At 36.0% G+C, this 21,941-nt stretch overlaps 1 long non-coding RNA gene across 1 annotated transcript; it reads right to left on the bottom strand.

Moving 5' to 3' along the window:
• Positions 1 to 303: 303 nt before the first annotated feature.
• Positions 304 to 18,034, bottom strand: LOC137861122 (uncharacterized). Its single transcript, XR_011099397.1, has 3 exons — positions 17,477 to 18,034; positions 12,521 to 12,640; positions 304 to 1,757 (listed from the first exon to the last, which is right to left on the bottom strand). It is a non-coding gene; the product is annotated as an uncharacterized lncRNA (long non-coding RNA).
• Positions 18,035 to 21,941: the final 3,907 nt, after the last annotated feature.

Here is a 21,941-nt window from a genome sequence, read left to right as displayed (position 1 = left end):
CTGAGAGCCAGTGCTCTTATGGCAGACAGTAGTAATGTAGTATAATTGACCTAAGGACTGGAAGTTCTAGACATAACTTGAACAGACTGATTATGTGGCTACTCCCTGGTGAAAATGGGAGTGTATATAAAACTCCCATCAGACTGAGGAATGTAGAATAGCATCCTTGTCATGTTTCTGCCACCAGGACGAACAAATCAGACCAGTCCAGGTCAGAGGCCCACTGTAAGAGCTTCAAGCAAGCATGGAGAGGCCTGGCTGCGAGGTGTCAAGGCTAGCCTTAAAAACGGCTTGAGGCATTGCTGAGAAACATTCAGATAATGGCAATACAGTATCTTTAGGTACCATCTTTCCAGGAAAGATACAGGAATGTAAGTTGGAGGTTGAGCAACTGTTGTATTTTTCAGCATAGCAGAAGAAAGGTAAATGGTGGGGAAGCAATGTAATTAAGGGTGAGTGCTAATAGGATGCTTGCTATTCCATGGCACTGTTAAGACTAGCAGCCTACAATCAAAACTGCCTGTTTCTTGAGACGATGATGTTTAAAATATTCAGCCCTTTAAACCACATGAAAATTCCTGCCCTGCTGGTGGCCTTCTTGTAGGTTTTGTTGTTAGCAGGAGTGATTTGGCTCCAGGCAAGGAATTTTAGAGCAACCCTTGTAAGTTGGATGCCAGGGAACAGCAGAGACTAAAAAATCTTCTTCCAGATAGACAAAATATATCTAATCCTATAATAGCTAGCATGAGGTGTTTGGCAGACGTCCCAGAGTGAAGGGCAGAGCTGATCAATATTAAACATTCACAAGCAAGTGGAGCAAACTGACAAGAAAAACGAGGAGGTAGCCACTATTTTGAAAGAAGAGGAAGTTTTGAGGCTAAGAGAAGCAGAGTTAGTATTTGGAGACATAACTGCTATCTCAGTTTAATGTGAAATTATACCATTTGATTTATATAGCTGTTAAACATCATTAACTATCCACAGATTCCTACCTGTCTTACAAGATCTCTCTGGAATATAGCTTTAGCCAGAGCTCCTCAAATTCCACAGCTGAAACATGCTGTTCTTTTAAGAAAGCAGCTCTGCAGATATTCTTTTAATAATGTTAGTTTATAGATGGTCATCTATATCTTTTGCACAAAAGAGAAGCAAAAACATTAGCAAACTTCCTCACATGACACTGAAGTTTGAAAAAGAGAAGGAAAGTGAAGTTAGTCAATTAAAGAAAAATATTTTCCCCAAAATTTGTTTGTCCTAAGAATATGTAGCTTTTCAACTGCTGGTCCAAGAATTCCATTCACCGAATTTCAGAAAAGGATCAGTTCTAATTCATTCACTTAAGGACACAGTGTGGCCTATGTAATTTCAAATTTCCAGGACAGTTTATGAAATACATCATGATTAAGTTCATCCATGCCTTGAATTTAATTCTCCATTCCTTAGGCTTTTCAGTCTTTCATTCAAGAAAGACTATTCAAAGATCTTAAGTCACAATAAGAACTGTTTTGACATGCAACTGCTATGCAACTTACTGCTATGCACAAGCTAAAACGAGAGTGAATGTAAAGGTGTATTACATTAGGTGCTATAAAGTGAGCTTATAAATCCCTAAAAAATTCCTCCTATTCACTTGACTTTCTGCACTTTGTTTTTATATGTCCTTAATTTAAACCAAAATCTGAGTTTTTCCTGCATTCTTCAGATCCCTCTGTTTTCAATGTCCTGGATGCCAGACTTCCATATCTCAGATGCATACCCTGCACACAAAAGAAAGGATATTCAAATAACACTTCAGAATGTCAGTCAAGCGTATTTCCTTTCAAAGTCATCCTCAGTTCATGCTGCTTCTTTTGTACTCCTCCTTATTAAAATACACTTTTTTTTCCTTTGAGCACCTGGGAAAGCTGGAGCACCTCTTACCCTATCAGGACAAAATTGAGAGGCACCTTTGCAGTCAGCAGCACCTGATCATAACAGAAGGGACTTCAACTGTTTGGCAAGAATGAAACTGGTGTTTCAATACATCATTCTTGACCAAAATGAAGAAGCAGGGGATGGAGGAGATTCAGGAGTTTTCATCTGAGGGATGGGGCACCCCTTTCACATTTGCTCTTACTAGATGACATTTAACTGTTCAGCATATTAGAAAGGGCAGTCGTGTTGTGATGACTACCTCCAACTGCTGATGCAAAGAGTAATCTTCAATTTTCTTCTCATTATTATTTCTTCCTATTATTATTTAAAAACTCCTACCATCTACTATGAAGGTCACTTTATTACTACATACTACAGAAATATTCTCATATAAGTTAAAGATAATTCTCCAGATTCCCTGTGTTTTCTGTCTATACTTAATTCTGCTATAGTAGAAAAAAAATACAAGAATAATCAATAAACTCTTAAATCACATAGGAACATAAGGAGAAAAATGAATGTAAATTAATAGTTGCTGTGTAATTCCAAAGAAGAAAATTCAAAGAAACTAGGCAGCATCCAAATCATTTGTTGCTGTGAGGTTGTTGAATGATAGCTCTGGGAATAAAATTCCAGCAAGATTTGTCAGTTAGTCAAAATGAATGTTTGTAATTATGAAATAAAGTGAGTTTTAATTCAATTGACTCAAAATAGAAAACAGAACATAAATACAAACTTGCACAGGAGAAACTAGAGACAGAAAACAAATCATGATTGTTTACAGAATCTCCAGAGTCAGAGTATTTTAGCATATGTTCATTTTCAAGGCTTTGGGAGTGGCAACTGATTTTTATTAATGATCCCTATAGAAGTAATAGAAGGGAAGCTGGACACGACAGTCAAAGACTCTTCTAACCTTTGTGTTCATATTTACCTGACCAGACAATATTCATAGCCTGATGTAATTGCAGTTATAGTGCTAACTGATGCAATAACTGTACAAACACTACAAGGAACTTTACAATTTAGTATAAAACAATGAATACTACCTAGAGACATATTAAACAGTATGAATATAATTTTGCTACTCTGAAAGTCCGAATGCATTCTATTCTGTTAACATCATAGTTACTCAGTTCACTCTGCTAGAGCCCACAGCATTCTACTGAGCTAGGAAGTGCTACATTCTTCTAAGAAGTGCTATTAGTATTAATAGGTAAGCCATGCATGACATTTGTAAAACAGAAATGTTGCACTGCCACCACTTCAGTGATCACATTAGCTTGTTGTGTGCAACATGTAATAATTTGACTGCAGCAGTACCCAAAATGGCCTGTTTATTCTAGACCATCCTCATGACATACCTAGGCCATGAAAGCTTCTGAAGACCTCTAAGAAAGCCCCTCTAGCACTCATAGTTCTTCCAGATGCGAGTGAATAGTGTCACCTTGGCATCAGTAGTGAAAATGTATCTTGATACTAAGGGCCACTTCAAAAGCCAGACTTTCAGATCCCTATAAATAGCTCCAACGAGACAAGACACAACGAATCTGCTGAGCTCTTTATGTCTTACTGTAGAAGTCATCAATAAACTTCACACTCTCTGTAAGTATAGGCAAAAGCAATGAAAAAGTTCTGTGGCAATATCACCATGTGACTTCCTAAGTATTTTCCAAGTACATTCTCTCAAAGTAAGACAAACTGAAGTTTAAAAAGCAAAAGACTATGTTGAGCATAGTTAGCAGGACTCTGGAACAAGAACCTGAAGAATTCCTAAGCAATTTACCTACTCAGCTGCTCAAAGCAACTGACACAATATCTGTTTCCATAAGATGGCAGAGGGCACCATCAGTTAAAATCACTTGCCAGTTCTTAGTCTTCTGGGATATTAATTGCAGTCAATGGGCCAGACATCACTTGATTACTCTTGTAGAGCCCATAAGAGGCCAACTGTGCATTTTTCTCAGAGTATATTCAGCACTAAATAGCTTTTGGGGAAAGCTTTAACAAGTTGCATAGTTATACAGTAGTGTAAGAAACAGCCAACAAACTTCAGACCAGAAAACATACAAATTTGTAAATTTATTCAGGAACAAAAATAACACAAAACCTTCAGAAGTTTTAAGTTGCATAGGCAAATTCTTCAGTAGAACTTTATTCTCCGTTGTTAAATGTGAAAACATCTCACAGACTTCATTAGACCTCTGAATGTTGTGATGAAGAGCAGATTGATGCATGCTTTAAAAAGCCTCTCTACCTACTTTAGTACTAAGTATAGTAAAAAATAATTGTAATGGTAGTGTCACATGCTAAACAAAAAGTCACTGAATCATACTCTTTAGAAAAACTGATCCCTTGAAGTAACGAATAAGGAGAGATTACTATCCTGACCTCAAAAAGTAGTAACATGAGAATTGATTTCTGCTTATCCTTCCCACGTATGAAACTCTGCATCAGACTGTTTTCTCCCAATAATGCCCTCTTGTGGCCTGGATCATTCTTAACAGTAAATTCTCTTCTACCTGCATGCCTGGTATTCCATAAACTCCAGCCTCTGGACTTTAAATAAAATGATTACAGTTTTCTTCCATTTTCTCCTACTTTGCAGCAAAACATTTGCTCTGCCTGCTCCTAGCCTCCTCGTTCCCTTGAAACTGAGGAAGCTGAAGGACAAGTTTCTTTCAGCTGCTGCAGGACCACCTACAACAACATCATTACCTACTGCCTTTGGAAAGATTTGAAGATCCCTGGAAGTGTTTCAAAGCTGCTGTTGCCAGCAACACAGGAGGGTCTTCTTACATTTCTGGGATTCACTTTTTCAATCATAAACCCACACATTTTCTAGTATTTCCTCTACGTCAGTCTTTAATATACTCTTTTAGCTCAAAGCACATCTAGATGGATTATTGTAGAATAAAGTAATTCCCATTCCCAACTGATTTACTAGGATGTTGGTCACTGAACCATCCTTCCTTTTTTTAATTTCCATTATGGAAGTCATATGGTTTCTCAGAAAACAAGTTGATTAAATTAGGTGAAATACATGGAACATTCCTATAGCTGTGTTATCAGGAAAATCTCATCTATATATTATCCTTGAAAACTTACAAGCAGTTGTGCCTGAAACATATTGTACTGTTTGACTCAGTCACTGATAACTAACTATTTAATTGCGATCACAGAAAAATGTGCAGCATGTGTCAGCTATGCAGTAAACAGCCTCTAGTGTTTGCTTTTTTAAACAAAATGCTCCCCCTGCCTCCTCCAGCTGATTTATAATAAGTAAATATGTAACTTTAATATAGTGGGGTTAAGAGAGAATAAAAGCTTGAAAAGGGAAAATACACAACATTAAAAAACAGATATTTTTTTTTAGTGCAGGTGCATCACAAAGGTCGTGTCAAGGAAGCTCTCAATCAAATCCTTATTACCAAGGTGTAATAACTTTTTGTGAAAGCATCCTGCTTATCTAATTGACATTCCAACATTCTGTATCTTGACCTAGAAGTCAGGATAATACTGATCTATTATATATAATTGCAGATGTTTTTATCTTTCTTTTTCTGATTATTTAGGTTTTCTCAAGAATTTATTTATGATTTTATATCATTGTGGTTTTATTCTAAGGTATTGTGATCTCTTACTAGGTCACCAAATAGCTGTGAAAGGGATGATATAAGACAATGAAGCAGGGTAGGAATGACTAAATACCATCATAGACACTAGGAAATAAGATCCTTTGACTCTCCCAGAGACCTGGAACCTAGGGATTAAATAACTTGGTGTTCAGTATTGCTGCTGAAAATTGCAGTATTTAAATGAACCAGTTTAAACTGGTTCAAGTTCATTAATTGCAGCTTTTGTAAGGAAATAATCAAGTACATAGTACTTTTGTCCATCAGTTTCCTATTCATGGCTTTTCACCAGAAATACAAAGAAGTAGAAAACACTGTTTTACCTGATATAATGTCCAAATTTTCCTTCAAAATAGACAGTGACACACAATGTTTGAAAGGCAGATAGGCTACCAGTGTCAGTCCATTCTGTCTTCAACTACATAGAGATATCTAGCTTACCATTTTTCCTAAATTTCATTCACCAAGAGTCCCAGCTTCCTGCCATCTGCTCCCACTCATTATATAGTCTAACCTACATTTTTATTAGGAAAAGCAGTGCTGAAGGCTTTTTCAAGTTATGGATAATTTTGAATCATTGATTTAGTCACATGCGATAGCTTTTCCAATTAAAATATTTTTAATATAGGATATTTAATAATTCTTTTTTTGAGCTTTCAGAATCTTTTAAATGTGCCTCATTGAACACCAAGTAGTTAATAAGATTTTCCAGCCACCCACAATTTGTCATGCCTGAAAACATATTATGAAAGCAATTTTGCAAATTAAAAGAAATTATACATCCACCAAAATGTAGCATAAATACTGTCAAATGTGCACTAAATGCTAACATTCTAGAGTCCATAGAAGTGACATTATCACAGTAGCACTAAGTATAGCAATGATATCAAGCTTCAGGGGGGATATTTGATATCACTGATGACATTACAATGTAGGAAAGGGGAGAAAGAAATGCATGGATGAAGAAATCTTGATTCCTACTACAGTGGCATATGATCAGGAAAGAGTGAGCATTAAGCATTCCAGTCCTTATAAGCAACCTGTGGTTATCTTCAAGGATCAGTTGCTGCCAGTGTGCCCCATTCATGCTCTCTCACAGGGAAAGAAAGGAAAAGTGTAACAGGAATCACTTATGGTAAAGGAGAGATGAAAAGCTGAATTATTAAAAGTTATGTTAGACCAGAGTTAGCTTTTTAGGAAACAGAGATGCTTCTGACAGTACTTTATACCTGTAAAAGGTAGTACTGTTTGTTTGTTTGTTTTTGTGTATTTTTCTTAATACCTCAAGCACGCTTGGGGTAAAAATGACACAATCATCCAACATAGGGAAGGAAGAAGAAAGAGATACTCAGATTTTATTTCAGTCCACGTGATCTTCTGGGAGAAAGTTAACTGACTGTTTATGTTTAATGGTTTTAAGATATCATTGTGATTTTTAATGGTTTAGTTCACAAGCTAACTTGGAATAATTGTCTGTCTGTATATCAAGCCTTCCTACTCAATTTCGCTCCAGGTAAGGAATGATGTATTTTCCATAGAGGAAGGAAAGGAATATCATCTGATCTTTTAGGATCTTTTTATATCTAAGTATACATTAGAGATCTTCAGAAACTTGGCTATGTAATAGTCTTTTCAAAAGCAATCCCAAGATGAATCACTTACATAGTTCTCAGGGACAGAAACGCATTCATTTCCATTAATGTAATCATAACCTACAGAAGACTATTCAAAAGAATCACATCTTTACCATACAATATCAAAGCCAGCAGTAACAAAAAAAAACAATAATTACATTGTGCTACACTGCTGGAACTAGCTGTTCAACAGAAAATAGAGATAAATTTATCTTTGTTCAATTCTTTTAATTTCAGCCATGCAGGCCCATCCTACATGCCAGCACATGTGCAGTGTACCAGGAAACACCATGGCTGTAAATTAGAATGAAGAATCAAGTAGCTTCCTTGTTTTAACCCTCCCTCATTTAAGCCTTCTGCTTTCTTGTTCTTCTTAGAACTTTAAAATAATGATATTTACTAAAATCATTGAAAAGTTTAACCAAGGATTTTATATGGTACATGTAAATGACTACTAAAGCAAAGAACAACTATGTCAGAAGTAGGATTAAATATTATGCTTCCTAATTTCCTAGCGATGTTCTAGTTCAGTAGGTCACACCAAGTTTGACTTGCAAAATCACTTGAGCCAACGCTAACAAACTCATCTTACATCAATGTGTTCAAACAGATAAGAGATCTCCATGCTTAGTGGCTCAAAAAATAAGATATACTTATCTTGGGTCCTAAATTAGAGGATAAACAATTAATTTTAAATGGGCAGTTGAGTTTAAACCTCATAAATCCTCTTGAAAAAACAGGGTAGGTAATACTCATTTCTGTAAGAAGAATTAATTGAACAGATTAACTGAATAAAGGAAAACATTTTGCGCACACATTGTTAAAATAACCAAACACTCCCCTGGTTCCTTTATAGAATAACTTTACACAGGTTCAATAGAGAGAGAAGTCCACATCTCCCACAGTTCTACAAGCCCCATTATCTAGACAGAAGCTAAAAAGCCTCAATCTGGTAAACCTGAATCAAAAGATATGATGAAGTCTTAATAAAAGTAATATGAAGACGTTAATGCTAGCGAGAGGAGAGAAAAAAAAAAAAGGAAAAAGAAGAGAGAGAACCCAGTAACTGGAACTGTTTGAAAAATGCCCAATTTAAGAAATAAGACAAAATTTTGATTTCTTCCACATGTATTTAAAAACTAGCCCATCTCTTGTAATAGTTACTTTACATTCCCCTCTGCCACCCCTTTTTCCCCCTCCCCTCCCCACACACACTTTCCTCCTCTTCTCTACTTAGTTCCAAATTTTTCACTTTTTGGATATTTGAACACTTGGTATTTTTCACAAAAAAAAAAAAAAAAAAGGCTATTGGATAATTTTTTTCTAAGATAGTTTAATATTGAAAAAACATTTAAAAAGTGTTGACCCTGCTGAGGAATATGATGAGAATACGATTTATACTTGCCAAAAGCTGGAAAATTTATTTCTCACACAGATTCCTGCATTGGAGGTATGGAACAACACAAAGAGAATAGAGGTGGCCATGGTCTCTATCCTGTCACTGAGGCTACATGACAGATGACAAAGTAGGCAATATCATTGATAATGTATAACACTTGTACAAGGTTACAGTTTCTCCTGAAAAGCTTGTCCAAGTTGTCTTCTAAAACATGGGCTCTTTAAAACTGGATATTTCTGTCTTGGGGCATAGTCTGACAGGAATTTGCATTTTCTTGTTTGCTATTTAGCCAGCTAACAAGGGATAATATATTAACATCTGGATTATTCATAAACCAAAACTCTTGGCTAATCATGGATGTGTCTTGTGCCTCTATGTGTTGATATATATACATATATCAACAAAGTAACAACAAAAAATACCATACAAAACAGACAACCCCTTATTCCCTTCCTATTTCAACTGCATGGAGAATGTGTTCACTGTGGGACCTCTTACCCTCTTCTTAGATAGACAACATTAACAGAAGACTTAAGAAAAAGATCCTTTGGGATGACAACAGCCAACCAATCTTATATAGCTTAGTACACGTTTGCATGTAGTCCCAGAGTTATGATGAATTACCTGCCAGTCTGCAAGAAAATTGCAGTCATGCCACTCCTTTTCCTGCAAGGCTGAGTCAAATTATTTGGTGTTTGCTTCAAGGGCCCATATAGGGCATACTTTCCATGGAACAGCTGATATGCAATAGCTTTTGAAGAAAGTGACATGTTTATAACCAACAGACTCAGTTAAGCAGGATTCAAATTTTTCACAGCAGAATTGAGAGATCAGTGAACTGGTCAAGAAAAGCCTGATTTTCTAAATAGTTTCACCAACAACACCACAACTGTCATTTCCTAAGACCAAAGACAAGCACACACAAAAAAAAGTCTTTATTCTTCTCAGTTAACATTTTCATCATTTTTGTTTAGCACACACACACAAGTTGTAGAATGTACAGTTCATTAAACTGATACCATAGTTTACAATACCTAAAACTAGATGTCCCTTTTCAACAGTGTAAACCTAGTATCTCTGACTGAAGACCAAGACAGTTTTTTTTTTTCTCCCTCTACATGTTTTACGGGTGAAAGATGTCAATTTGGCAACTAGAAGTACATAGCATGTAGCTGTAGCTGGGCATAGATACATACATACATACATATATATATATATATATTATTTTTTTTTAAAGTTTATGCAGTTCTTTATAATGTTAAAAGAATGACTGAAGGGTTTTTTTTGTGTGCGCTTTTGGTGTTGTTTTGTTTTTTAATAAATGAGAAACATGGGCCTGAAAGGGGCCTTGGAAATCTCAGTAAAAATCATACCAAAAAAACTATGTTTTGTCTCTTTAAACAGATACCCAGATAAGAACAACATAACAGTAAAAACTGATAAATTGATGGTAAACTTTCGACCTATCAATAACCCCTATCAAGGGTTTAAAATGTTCATATATATATATATATATATATAAATATTCTCCAACAGAAAAAGTGAATGCAGATTTTTCCTGTTTCTCACCCACCTTAGACTGAACTATATGGCTCAGGTGATGCCTTTGGAGAGGCATTTTTATATATTAAATTAAAAAAAAAAGAAAGAAAGAGGGGAAAAAATAAGGGGGAAAGGGGAAAGAGAGAAACGCAAAAGTAAAAGAGCAAATCTAAGTTATCAGCTTGGATGTTTACTTAGATATATAGATACCAAACTCAAAACTTGATTTTTCAAATATCAAATTTCAATGAAGTCGATCTGTTGACTAGAGAGACCTTACAATTGAAGGATGAATTAACGAGTTCTGAATTTCTTATGAAAATCTGCAACTGGAAGTCCCTCGTTGTGCAAACCCAGAAGCATTTGTTCACTCCTACACTGAAGTGTCAAATTAGCTAAAAGAGTCAGATTATTTTTAGTTATGATTGCAAATTAATCAAAGATAGTACCCACCTGATACTGTGGAAATATAAATACTTGTTCCAGAATACAAAGACTTTTGGTTTATCCTACTTTAAAATGGGAGATTGGGTGGAGGAATTAATCTTATTTCATTGCATCTTCCAGATTCTTACCTGAGCATTTCTAATTTTTGTATTCCATTGATTAACCAGATAAAATACATTGCATTTTGGGGTGGAAATAAAGAAGTATTCCTCAGGCTGAGTTACTCATTAATGATTCATTAATCCTGTGAGCTATTCTGAAGTATCAGAAATTAATAGAATTAGACTGATTTACATCCAATAAGAATCTGACCAGAGACTCATCTCAGAGACTCTGAGATGGTGACACTTTCTGAATCAGCACAGATAAATTTACAACCGTGTGAAACATACAGTTAAGGGGAAAGTGATGAATATTCCTTGTGCCCGAACAGGTCTCCCTAATAAAGCATTTTTGAGTATTAGTTTCATGTTTCCTTCTCACTGCAGGTTGTGCACTGATGATTATATTTCTTTCCAAACACTGGTTGAACTGCTCAAATTTGATCAGATACCTGATGCTTGGTTTGCTGGTCCAGCAAAAATGAGTTTGATATCATCAACAAAGAACTCTCTTTTGCTCTATACTTTCATTGCCCAAAGGCCCTTCAACTTGAAAATGTGGCTTGCTACCTATTCAGCTTTTCTTTGGAGTTGGACTGACAATTTTTCTTGCCTGACTGGAAAAGGAGGCACCAAGGCATAGTTCTAAAACCAGAGGACGTGTTTTATAGTAAAGCACTTAAGTATATAGCCAGCAAAAACATTGCAGGTGCAAAGTAAAGAATTCAGTAGGAAGTGGCTATAAGTACACCTTACAGGATGATTTTTTCTGCACCACTTGATTTGGTGAAGAAAAACAAAAGGCCTGCTTCACAACATTTTAACCTGGTAGAGTAATTTGAAATACTCGTATAGGAGAGACTTGGTCTGAGGATAAGAAAGAAAGGCCAACAGTTAACTAAGTGTCTGACAGGCAATATGTTCCAGTTTCTTAAATAAGAATACAAAAATCAGATATTAAATATTGTTTTCTCAAAGTCATAATGTATTATGCATGACACATACATGATTCCAGACACATCCCTAAAGCCAGAAGGCACTGCCAGCAGATTCCTTGGTCTTTCATTTCTGTCTTTTCTATGAGTAGAGAAGACTAGGAGATGTGATTTGCAAGCAAAGAAAAGGTGATTCAGTGATAACTGAGATGAAGCCAAGAGTCAACCCTAATGCAGTAAATCTTGTTAGAGCAAACTCTTCAGATTATTTGCCAGATGTACAATAAACATGTTTTGAGGTCTCCATAGATACAGAAACATCCTCAATTTGCTTTCTTGAAAAGGAACATGTTGATTTGAACTACTACTACTCAGCTCCCAAGCCAAGTTCCCTCTGCCACAATAGCAAAGGTGACGTATTAATGGTAGAATCCAGTTTCTATGTCATATTTGGGAAAGACACCATACTTTTGTTAGAGGTAGGGGTTAGCATTACGTTGACAAAAGACCTAGGCTAGCTACGTACATGCAAACAATCGATGTCACTGCTTGACTTTCACCATGTATACCTTTAGCTACAATGCCTTAGTAGCTTCATAAGGCATAAAACTGAGGTAAATATACCATTCGCATAGGTTACATTATCCACTTCAGGAAAGCAGAAGTAATAGCCAATTCAGGAAATGCTATTTTAGACAAATGCTATTGAACAAATGAAATTACAATATGTTACCAGCTAAGGACAATTACCAAGTATCATGTATTATTCATGCAATTTACTGATGTCTTTGACCAGTCTGACATTATGAAGATTGAGTCACTCAGAATTCATAGACAACAAGCAAAGTCAATGACAACTTGCCTCATTAAGAAGAAATGTTGGATCACTAAAGGAATATATTTAGTCATTTACCTGTCAAATCCTTTTTTTTTTTTTTTTTTTTTTTTTTAATGTCATGAACCGATTTCTTCTTCTAAGCATATGGGCCCAATGTTTATTGTGGCCTTTCTGTCTTCCACCTCTGGCTAGAGTCTGCAACATGATAGAAATATCAGGTACGTTAGTACCTCCACATGAAGCCATGATGAGCTGAAGAACATGCAGCCACCTACATGCACACAGCCTTTTCTCTGAACTAAAGCATCCCATTCTGATATGTATAGGGATTGACTGAAGTTCAATGTTTAAAGTGAAACACCAAAAGCTCCCCCAAGGAGCTTCCTTTAAAACCAAATGTGATGGATGGGCTTTCAGGTCAAGGAAGTAATTGGGGAATCAAATATTTTAGGTATAAAAAGGTCACAGAAGAGTCACCTCTTGAATGTATTTTGGAATGTTTCATGAGACCCATTTTAAGTCAATATAAAGCTATCAGAATAATATTGTTTTATACATACAAATTCATAACAATTGCGAACAAAACAGGTACAACTGCTTTTATTCCTTTCATACATTCCTAACTCCCTAAAACCTGTTGTGTTTTTCATTTTGTTTTTTAATATATAGAGAGAACATTATGACATCCAGAATTTACAGAATTATCAGATAATATCAGTCCAGTGCAAGCCATAGACTGGAAAACAAGATGAACCAACTACAGTTGCCATTAAGAAAAAAAAAAAAAAAAAAAAAAAAAGGTTGTTAATACAAGTATCTCCAGATCTTGACATATCTTGACATACAGTAAATCTATAAACAAGAGATGATAGGTAAAATGTACTGATTAAAAATAAAGAAGGCTTCTGCAGAGTAATAAAAACTATGCCATAGTCCTATTTGTAGAACTTCATCTGATAAATTACTCTTTGAACTTTAGCTTGAGCTTATATTGGGCATAAAGGAAACAATACAAAAGCAAGTCTTCTCTGCACACATGTAAAGTTTTTTTTGTTGTTGTTAAATAAAATAAGATGTTGTTAAATAAAATTTTCCTTCACAACTGTAGTAATATTTAAAGGCACATACAGCATATAATTAATGTATGTATAGATGTGTGTATGTGTATACATTCTTTATAAGTATGCTCATATCTAATGAGCTGTAATAATCAGGTGTGTATCAGCACACTATCTGAGTATTTCAATGGCCAAAAATCCCTCTATAATGAACAACTAGTTTAGTAATGTGGATAATTTTAATCAACACATTGCTTTAGAACAAGTCTTTACCGTCTGTTCTGCCCTCTAATTACAAATGCAACAAGAATATAATTCACAATTGCATCATTAAAAAGTCATAAGGAATATAATGTATGTCTCCGATATCCTTCAATGCAGCATGCATCTGTTATAGATTCCTCTTGTTTTGGAGACCACAAACAAACAAACAAAACAAGACAACAACAACAACAAATAAGACCAAGGAAAAAAATCTCTATTGTAGTGGGAAAAATTCTCCCCATCTGCATTTTTTCCATAAAAAGCATTATTCTTATAAGTAAGATTGCCAAACCTATCTGGAATGCATTTGAATGCAAGTATCTGCATATCCCCTATGAGCCTCTATATATGCACTTAAAGAATACCATAAACAATCCCTCTAGGTATCTGGCCCTATCAATAGACAAAGTACTTCCAAATCATAATGAATCAATGGAATCAGTAAATCCAAACCAGCTTCTGCATAGTCTAATAAAATAAGGTGTTGAACATTCTTAATCGATTCTAGAAAACAAAAGTTGAAACATTATGCTTGATTTTCAAAAGTATCTAAAGACACAAGACATACATGGATGTTTCATTTCCCCAAAAATACCCTAATCACATCAGGAGCTTACTGCAAATCCTTAACTACCTTTCCTATCAGATCAACAGATCTCTTAAGTCTTAGGTTCTCAAGGCTGTGAAAAACTATCCTTCATTAAAAGATGTAGCTATAAATCAAATATAAATTAAAGTAGTTTAACTAGTAAACTTAAGCAGCTAAATTTAAAACACCACAATTTTTGTTTATCCAATTTTATCACCTGTAAAGTGTTACTGTACTTACACAGTAACCAGTTTGAAATTAGCTCAGGTATGGCAATGTAACCTGCTGTCACACCTTTTAACCACAGGACAGATACTTACAAGTGTGCAGTACCCACTTTGTTGAGATTTAATGATGCTCTCCCTGAAAACATACGATGTACTGGAACATCCATTTTACAAATGACAGAACAAAAGACAACTTTTCTCTGCACTTAAAAGCTTTCTTGGAAAATAAGGACATGTAATTTGAGCATGGCAACACAAAGGTTCTTTCAAGCTCACCCCTTTCTTTGAAGGTGTTATGTTTAAGGCTCAGCATCAAATATTTATATTTAAAGAAACAATTCAAAATAAATGGCCAATGTGTATTTTATATAAAGTATCAGATGGAAAAAGTTGAAAGATCAAGCACACAATACAGGGAATTATAAATATAATGTTGCTACAGCAACTCACCCACATAGCAAATTCTGCATTTTTATGTTTCTTCTACAACATAAATGGTAATTTAATAAGGAAGAAGGTTAACAAAGAAACTAGGAGGAGAGGAAGTATTGAAAATACGAAGTCATCAAGTTACAACTGGTATAGGCCTCCTGGATTAATGTTTTATTCTTAAAAGGACATTGAAGAGCTTCAGAGATTTCAATATCAAATTGTTCAGTTAACAAGTTCTAATAATGCTAGTTGATTTTTTCTCATAAATGTCAGCCCTGACTACTCCCCTGGAACAGGGTGTCAAGATGGGTTGCTTACTTTTGATCTCTCTTTTATCTGTTTTTCATTCCCTTACACAGCAGAAAGCCCACATAACAGAAAATACCATAAGTTGCCTCTGTACCATCCTGTACCCTTTTGGGAACATACCAGTATAATTCACCATTGTCTTTGCAGAAATTTTTCTACTAATAGTTTTCAAAACTATTAATTTTGATTACAGGGTAAGAATCCAGCTCTATTCCTTTTAAGCAAATTTCTTAAGTGACAGGATGATCAGTCTTAAGCTTCTGCATCATTACAGTCAATTTCTATTACATTCTGGTTTTCCTCCTTGATGTTTTATTGAGATTTTTATAATGAGAAATAAGCTATACAGTCATTTAATATCACTAAAAAATTCTTTAATATCCTAGAGGATCATTTTTATCTATACCTCTGCAGTGGAACTGGTATGGAACATATGCAGCATTATAGGACACTGGAACAGACATTTCTGATAAATTTTTAAAATGGAACTGCAATACACAGTACACAGATCTGTTTTGAAAATATAGCCATCTAGGTGACTGAAGTAAAATCAAAGCTTTTTGGAAGACTAATCTCAAGTCCTTGGTGCATAATTCTTCCCCAAAATTTCAGTTTTTGTTCTTCAAGAAGACCTAGTTCTCTTTTTGGGTTTGTGATATGGTAGAAATAGATTACCTGAAGAATTGCCCACAAAAGGACACACTGTTAGATGTATCTTAACAGCTGTGAGTCATCTATATACCTTCTTCCTTCCACTCTGCAATGAAGCACACACAACCAGCCTTTTTAAGATCTAACCTTCCAACAACCCCATTCAAGATCTAACCTCTTATTGAGAAGCTGAGTGAGAAAGCTGTACATGGGTTACCAGTACTGTAGTTTGAAACACTCAAGTCCATTCCATCACACCCAGGCAATGCCATGCTAAGTACCTCCTCAGCTTTCCATGAAATAGAGGAATTCCACACATGGTTCTTCCATCTCAAAGCAGGAAGACAACTAATTTTTTTTTTTTTTTAAATCTTCTATCCCAATCTATCTTATTTGAAGACACACTGAGCTAATACAAATGTAGTTCAGCTTCATGCTTAAAATACCAGCATATTTTCTAAGCTATCATAATTAATACTTGTTCAACAAACAGGAAGTCAAAAGCGCAGGGCACACATCTGTACTCAACAACAAGCTCTCCTCACTTTTCAGATCCCCTCACTGAATTGAATAGCAGTACCAAAGGGAAATAGATATTGTAGATATACTGAGCTCTAGATCCATAATTTTCCTAGTGAGAGTAGCTTATGGTATGCAATTCCACATAGGCAAAGAATAGAACATTTCTAGATGCCTCTCATGAAACCTGCTTTTTTGTAAGCATTTTGTGTTAACATTTTAATGCATTCAAGGAAGAGGGGAAAGAAGAAAAAAAAACACACCTAGATTACACAAAAACTCACAAAGCTTAGACATTACAGGAAAACCAAAAGCAGCAGGTGTTCCTTCGTGCTTTGTACTCTAGCCCAGTAAAATAAACTACCACACTATATGAGAGAAAGTGTGTGAGTCATTGAACATTGTAAATTTCCCTAATGTATCACAGCTACAGAAACACCTGTGCTAAACACAGTAACTTTGTGCTAATCCTCTGTGAATATTTCAACAGCCCTCCAATGTTTTCTTCCCTTAACAGCACGATGGGGTGGTCAGTGCTATTCTTTCTCCATCTCCACAGGCTTCCAAAACGTCCAGGTTTGAACTCAGCGGGGACTTCTGACCCTTGCTCAGTCCCGAGGGACCTTCTGGCTAGAAGCAGGCTGGGCAGGCAGCCCAGAGGAATGGCCTTTGACGCCAGAAGAGCCAGGCTAAAATGCCCTGCATGGGCAACACAACGCCAACGAGTGCTTTGCTGCTTCAGACAGAAGCAAGAACCAGGGCTATCACCCTGATGACTTTTTCTGCCATCACATGAAAGATGTCAAACGCAACAGAAGAGTCCCATGTTTTAAAATGGCTGCTTCTATATTATACGTGTATGCATAGCAGTGTGACCACGAAAGACAGCCGCAGGATGACAACATCCGAAACCACTCAAGAGCAGGGAGCGGCTCACAAGCAAAAAACAGTTTAAAACCAGCAAGGATCATGTCTGACTTACCTTCCTGGGGAAGGGCCACCCCAGGCCGTGCCCTGGAGCAGCTTCACCCATGCACCCTGGGTTCACGTGTTGGGGTGCATGTGGTGACCCCCACAGGCTGCACCCTGCCTGCGGGTTCCTCTGGCAGCTGCTCCCTGAGGGGAGGGGGGGCACCCTGAGGTGGAGGATCCAGGAAAGGTTCCGGAACCTTCTGGAACTCTCTGAGGAACCCAGGACCAGCTCTCCTTCCGCCTGGGGCAGGGAGAAGGGTGACCGTGAACCGCAGGATGTTTTCTTTTCCAGACGCTGAGGGCAAAAATCTGCCTTAGTGCAAGCCCAGCAGTGCTTTACCTAGGTACAGAGGAGAAGACTGTTCTTCTGTGCCCAGGCAGCCTCTCCAACCCATCCGCCATCATTTTACCTACATGATAATTACCACAGCCTGGAGTTGCCATTACTGATCATTTAAACCTTTTCATTGGGATTTAAGCAAATCACTAACTCCTGTGATGAGTAAGAGCTTTGAACTCAGAGGACAGAGACACGCTTTCTGGGCCTCAAGCCCAGTTTGGCACGACAGGCAATATACAGTTACACCACACCAGCTCCTCGCGCCACCGTGGCTGTGAATCCCTGGTTAACAAACTGTTGGAGGTTATTAATCCTCATGGTATGGTGCATCAGCAGGAGACACAGCATGGAGGGAGAAATTAAAGGGACATACAAATAAAGGAGCACAAAGCTGCTGTTTGTAAATAGATTACGTGCAGCTGAACTGCAAGTTATTGCACCACTAACAGGGATAGTGCTGAGACTGAGCCATGAAGTCAAAAACAGATTTCCTATAGCTCACAAAATTAAGAGTTTACATGTCAGCTCTTTCATAAAATCAGGCTTTACATTAAAGAAAGTTATAGTTTATATATATATAATCAAATAAATAAAAATAAAAGCACTTCCAAAACCATTTACCCCTCCTTCTTAAGAGGGTTTAATTAAAGGCCACAAGCATTCCCCACCTTGCTCCAGCACCCGTGCCAGCCCAACCCTGAACACTGAGTACTGAGACACATGCACAATTAAAAGATTTCTGAGCTGCTAGGTCCATAACCCAAACACAGGTCAAGAAAAGTTATCTTAGGAATTCTGAGGAAATTTTAAAAAATAAATAAAAAAAATCATTGACTAAGCCAATAAATGAGTTCTAACCAAAAATATCATATTAGGAAAATGGATGGCACAATCTATTACTTGTTTCCATTCATATTCTTGAGTTATCTTTTGAATAAAACAGGACACTTTGAAAACATAAATTCCAGACAAAAATTCCAGTTGAAAAAAAAAAACAAAAACACACACACACACACAAAAAAAAACTCATACCAAAAATTATTTGAGCTAATTGGTTAAATTTAAAATATAATAAGTTCTACACAGATATTTTTTTTTTTTTTTTTTTTTTTTTTGCCATAGATCTAAGAAGGAGAGAGATGTGGATAGATTTCAGGTGTAGAGATGAAATGGACAGGCCACAAATATCCCTTTCATAATTGTTAGCTGTGTAGATCCCATTTTCTAATTAACAAGGGTTTTACAGGAACATAACTAGAGTGTAACTCCTACTGTATCAATTAAATATACTTCTTCACACAGGGACCTTTTATTTTGTGGTGATAACCATCCTGTTGCTTTTTGTAAAATACATTATTAATAAAATACAGCTTGACAAGTATTGATTATATAAAGCAAATAACATCAAATAAGTTGATGTTTATGTTATGCACAGAACTATGCACAGAACACAGAGGGCTATATACAGAAATACTATGGCTAGAATTAAAAACTACATTACTCTATGACAGTGGTATCTGTATGACTTTTTGAGGTTACCAGCACTTCATTTCAAGGGTCTGCAGTTACTCTGAACCTACCACAAATATTTGCGGATTGGTCTGAGGATTATAACATGGATTTTATCACCTTAGTCTTAACTGGGAGCATCCTACCCTCCAGAGAGGTGTTATTCCTGCTTGTGCAAAGTGCAGCAGCTTGGAATAGCTTCTTATGGGGTGATAAGAGTGTCTTGTAGGACAAGAGATAGTGATACAGATCTCCTCCAACAGAATAACAGCTAAGAATCACCGCAAATCAACTCTGCACATTCTCTACTTATGAAGAGAGGCTGGCTCCTTCTATCACATTTTGACAGACATAAAAAACAGCTACTATGTTGAAAGGGGGATTCTGATCAAGTAATTTTTATCTTCCATTGTAAGGAGATACAAGGCAGAGTGAATGTTTTAAAAGGTATTAATACGTGCATTGTAACCTCTAGTGTAGTTGATATTTTACTGGATTTACAAGATATCATAAAGTAACTGAATATTCTTTATTCAAGGTAGAACTCAACTATGTCCCAAAACCAGAGATGAAATCTGTTCTATCACCCACAGGTATTTAATAATGCTTCATTGCCTGCTTCCTGTCCCATGTCAGCAGAAAAAAAAGAAAAAAAAAGAAAAAAAAAAGAAAAAAAAAAATCTTGTTAACGGCAATACTAGCTGAGAATTAAACTTTCCTCTGTTACCAATGTCTTGGCCTAATCTTCTACTGTCTCAATGAAATCTCCAAGCTCACTGTTCTTTTTCTTCCAACCTACCCAGGTTTGGGGAATAAGTCTTGCAGGCAAGCTGGAGTCCTTCCTTTTCTCAGTAGAGACTGAAAGTGTTAATGGACTCATCTTAAAACCATTGCACTTAGTATAAAAATTCTTGCTCTTGCAGTTATATAAAATGGTGATATCATACGGTTATATTTTACTTGATCATCCTATTGGAATTCCTCAAGAATTTTGAGCAAATGCTTTTATACAACAAGACATATGTGTCCCCTTTTATGCTTGATCACCTCTATGGAGTACTAGTAGCTAGATCTTCTTTCATCTTGATCTTCATGTATCAAAATTGTGTTGTAGATACTCTCCTAAACTTCTTCACAGGTATATGGTTCTGAAACCTGCTTTCACCTTATTCAGCTACCAAATGCTTGGTAAATCATTTCTCTGTTTTATCCAAAAACATTTGTTTCCATTTGTACTACTGCTACAGAAAATATATATAGCATAGAAAAAATTACTGGAGGAAGTTAAGTATTCTCTAGTTCAAAATCCTGTATTATAAGCCTGTGTCTGGCTGTAACAGTACAGGTCAAAAGCTATGTAGCAATTCATTAATGCAGTATTCTGAAATCAATTACTCTACGTGGCAAAGAGAGGATATTCTAAAAAACTTCATCTTCTGGAAGTTTCTGGAACTTTAGCAGCTGTTCTAAAACAACAATCCATATTCAAGGATCTCTTACAAAGAGCTGAACTAGAGTCTTTAGCTTCATGTTTCAGACTGCAGGGTGAAAGAGTGGCAACTAATCAATCATGTAATTGCCATTTGGAAAGACTTTGTTTTCTAAGATAATTAGAGTTCTTTCAGGAGTTGTCCAAAGGTATTGACAAACCAGATCAATAAATCTATTTTTGTTTGTTCTGATTGGACTTACAACTTCCTTTGATAAGGCTATATCTGGAAGAACTAGAATCAGAAAAAAATATGACAAGCTCAGACTGTTGTCTTATCAAAATCTGTCAAGTTTAACTATGATGCCAATAAACTCATACCATTTAGCTTTAATTAACTCTTCTGAAAAAGCAGAAACAAAGTAATTACCAAATCAGGTCAAAATGGATTTCACCCAATCTCATGCCTACTCTCTCCATGAATACTTTATAGGAGGTTCTTTAGGAGGACACATAAAAATCTGAGATCAACACCAGGCAGATCTTAGGAGACTGCTTTATAACCTCCTCAGTAGTACCCAGATACACATTCTGCAAGTGAACTGGAGGTCATAGAGCATAGTGATTGCCAAATGCTAATTAACAAATGTGCCACTTTTTAGGTATGTTTTTACAAATTACCTACTGATTAATATTTCAGTGTATTAAAAGCATTGCCCTGTGTCATGAGTCTGAAGCTTGAAAGAATAGGATGTTCTTGTGTGTGTGTGTGTGTTTTTAAAATTCTTGTCATTCTAGAGATCTCTTCCAATATGCCTTTAAATCTTGAAAGTTTTCTTGCCTTCACCAGAGAAGCTTAATTTATTTTCCTTTGCATTGCTAAATTATATAACTCTTTAAGGCAATAAGGAATAAGAAATTTATCTTTTTTTCTTTAACTATCTTTGTAATATATTTACAGTACTACTGTGATGAAATTAGCATATTTCTTCTGCATAAATACACGTTAAACAAACAGGCAGTAAATTTTCTCCCCATGTGTTGGAAGGATGTTGAATTTCTTTGAGTTAAATTACTTTGTTAGGCTCCAGCTTTTGTAATTAATGTGCTAATCTGAAAAGAAAATGCTAAACAAAGCTTCCTTCCTGTGTAGGCTTGTGCCACAAGCTTCAGTACTGATAAACTATATTTCAGGAC

Source organism: Anas acuta, chromosome 9, assembly GCF_963932015.1.
Source record: "Anas acuta chromosome 9, bAnaAcu1.1, whole genome shotgun sequence".
Lineage (NCBI taxonomy): Eukaryota > Metazoa > Chordata > Aves > Anseriformes > Anatidae > Anas > Anas acuta.
Note: the sequence above shows the minus strand (reverse complement) of the source record. Positions and strands in the feature narration are given on the sequence as shown.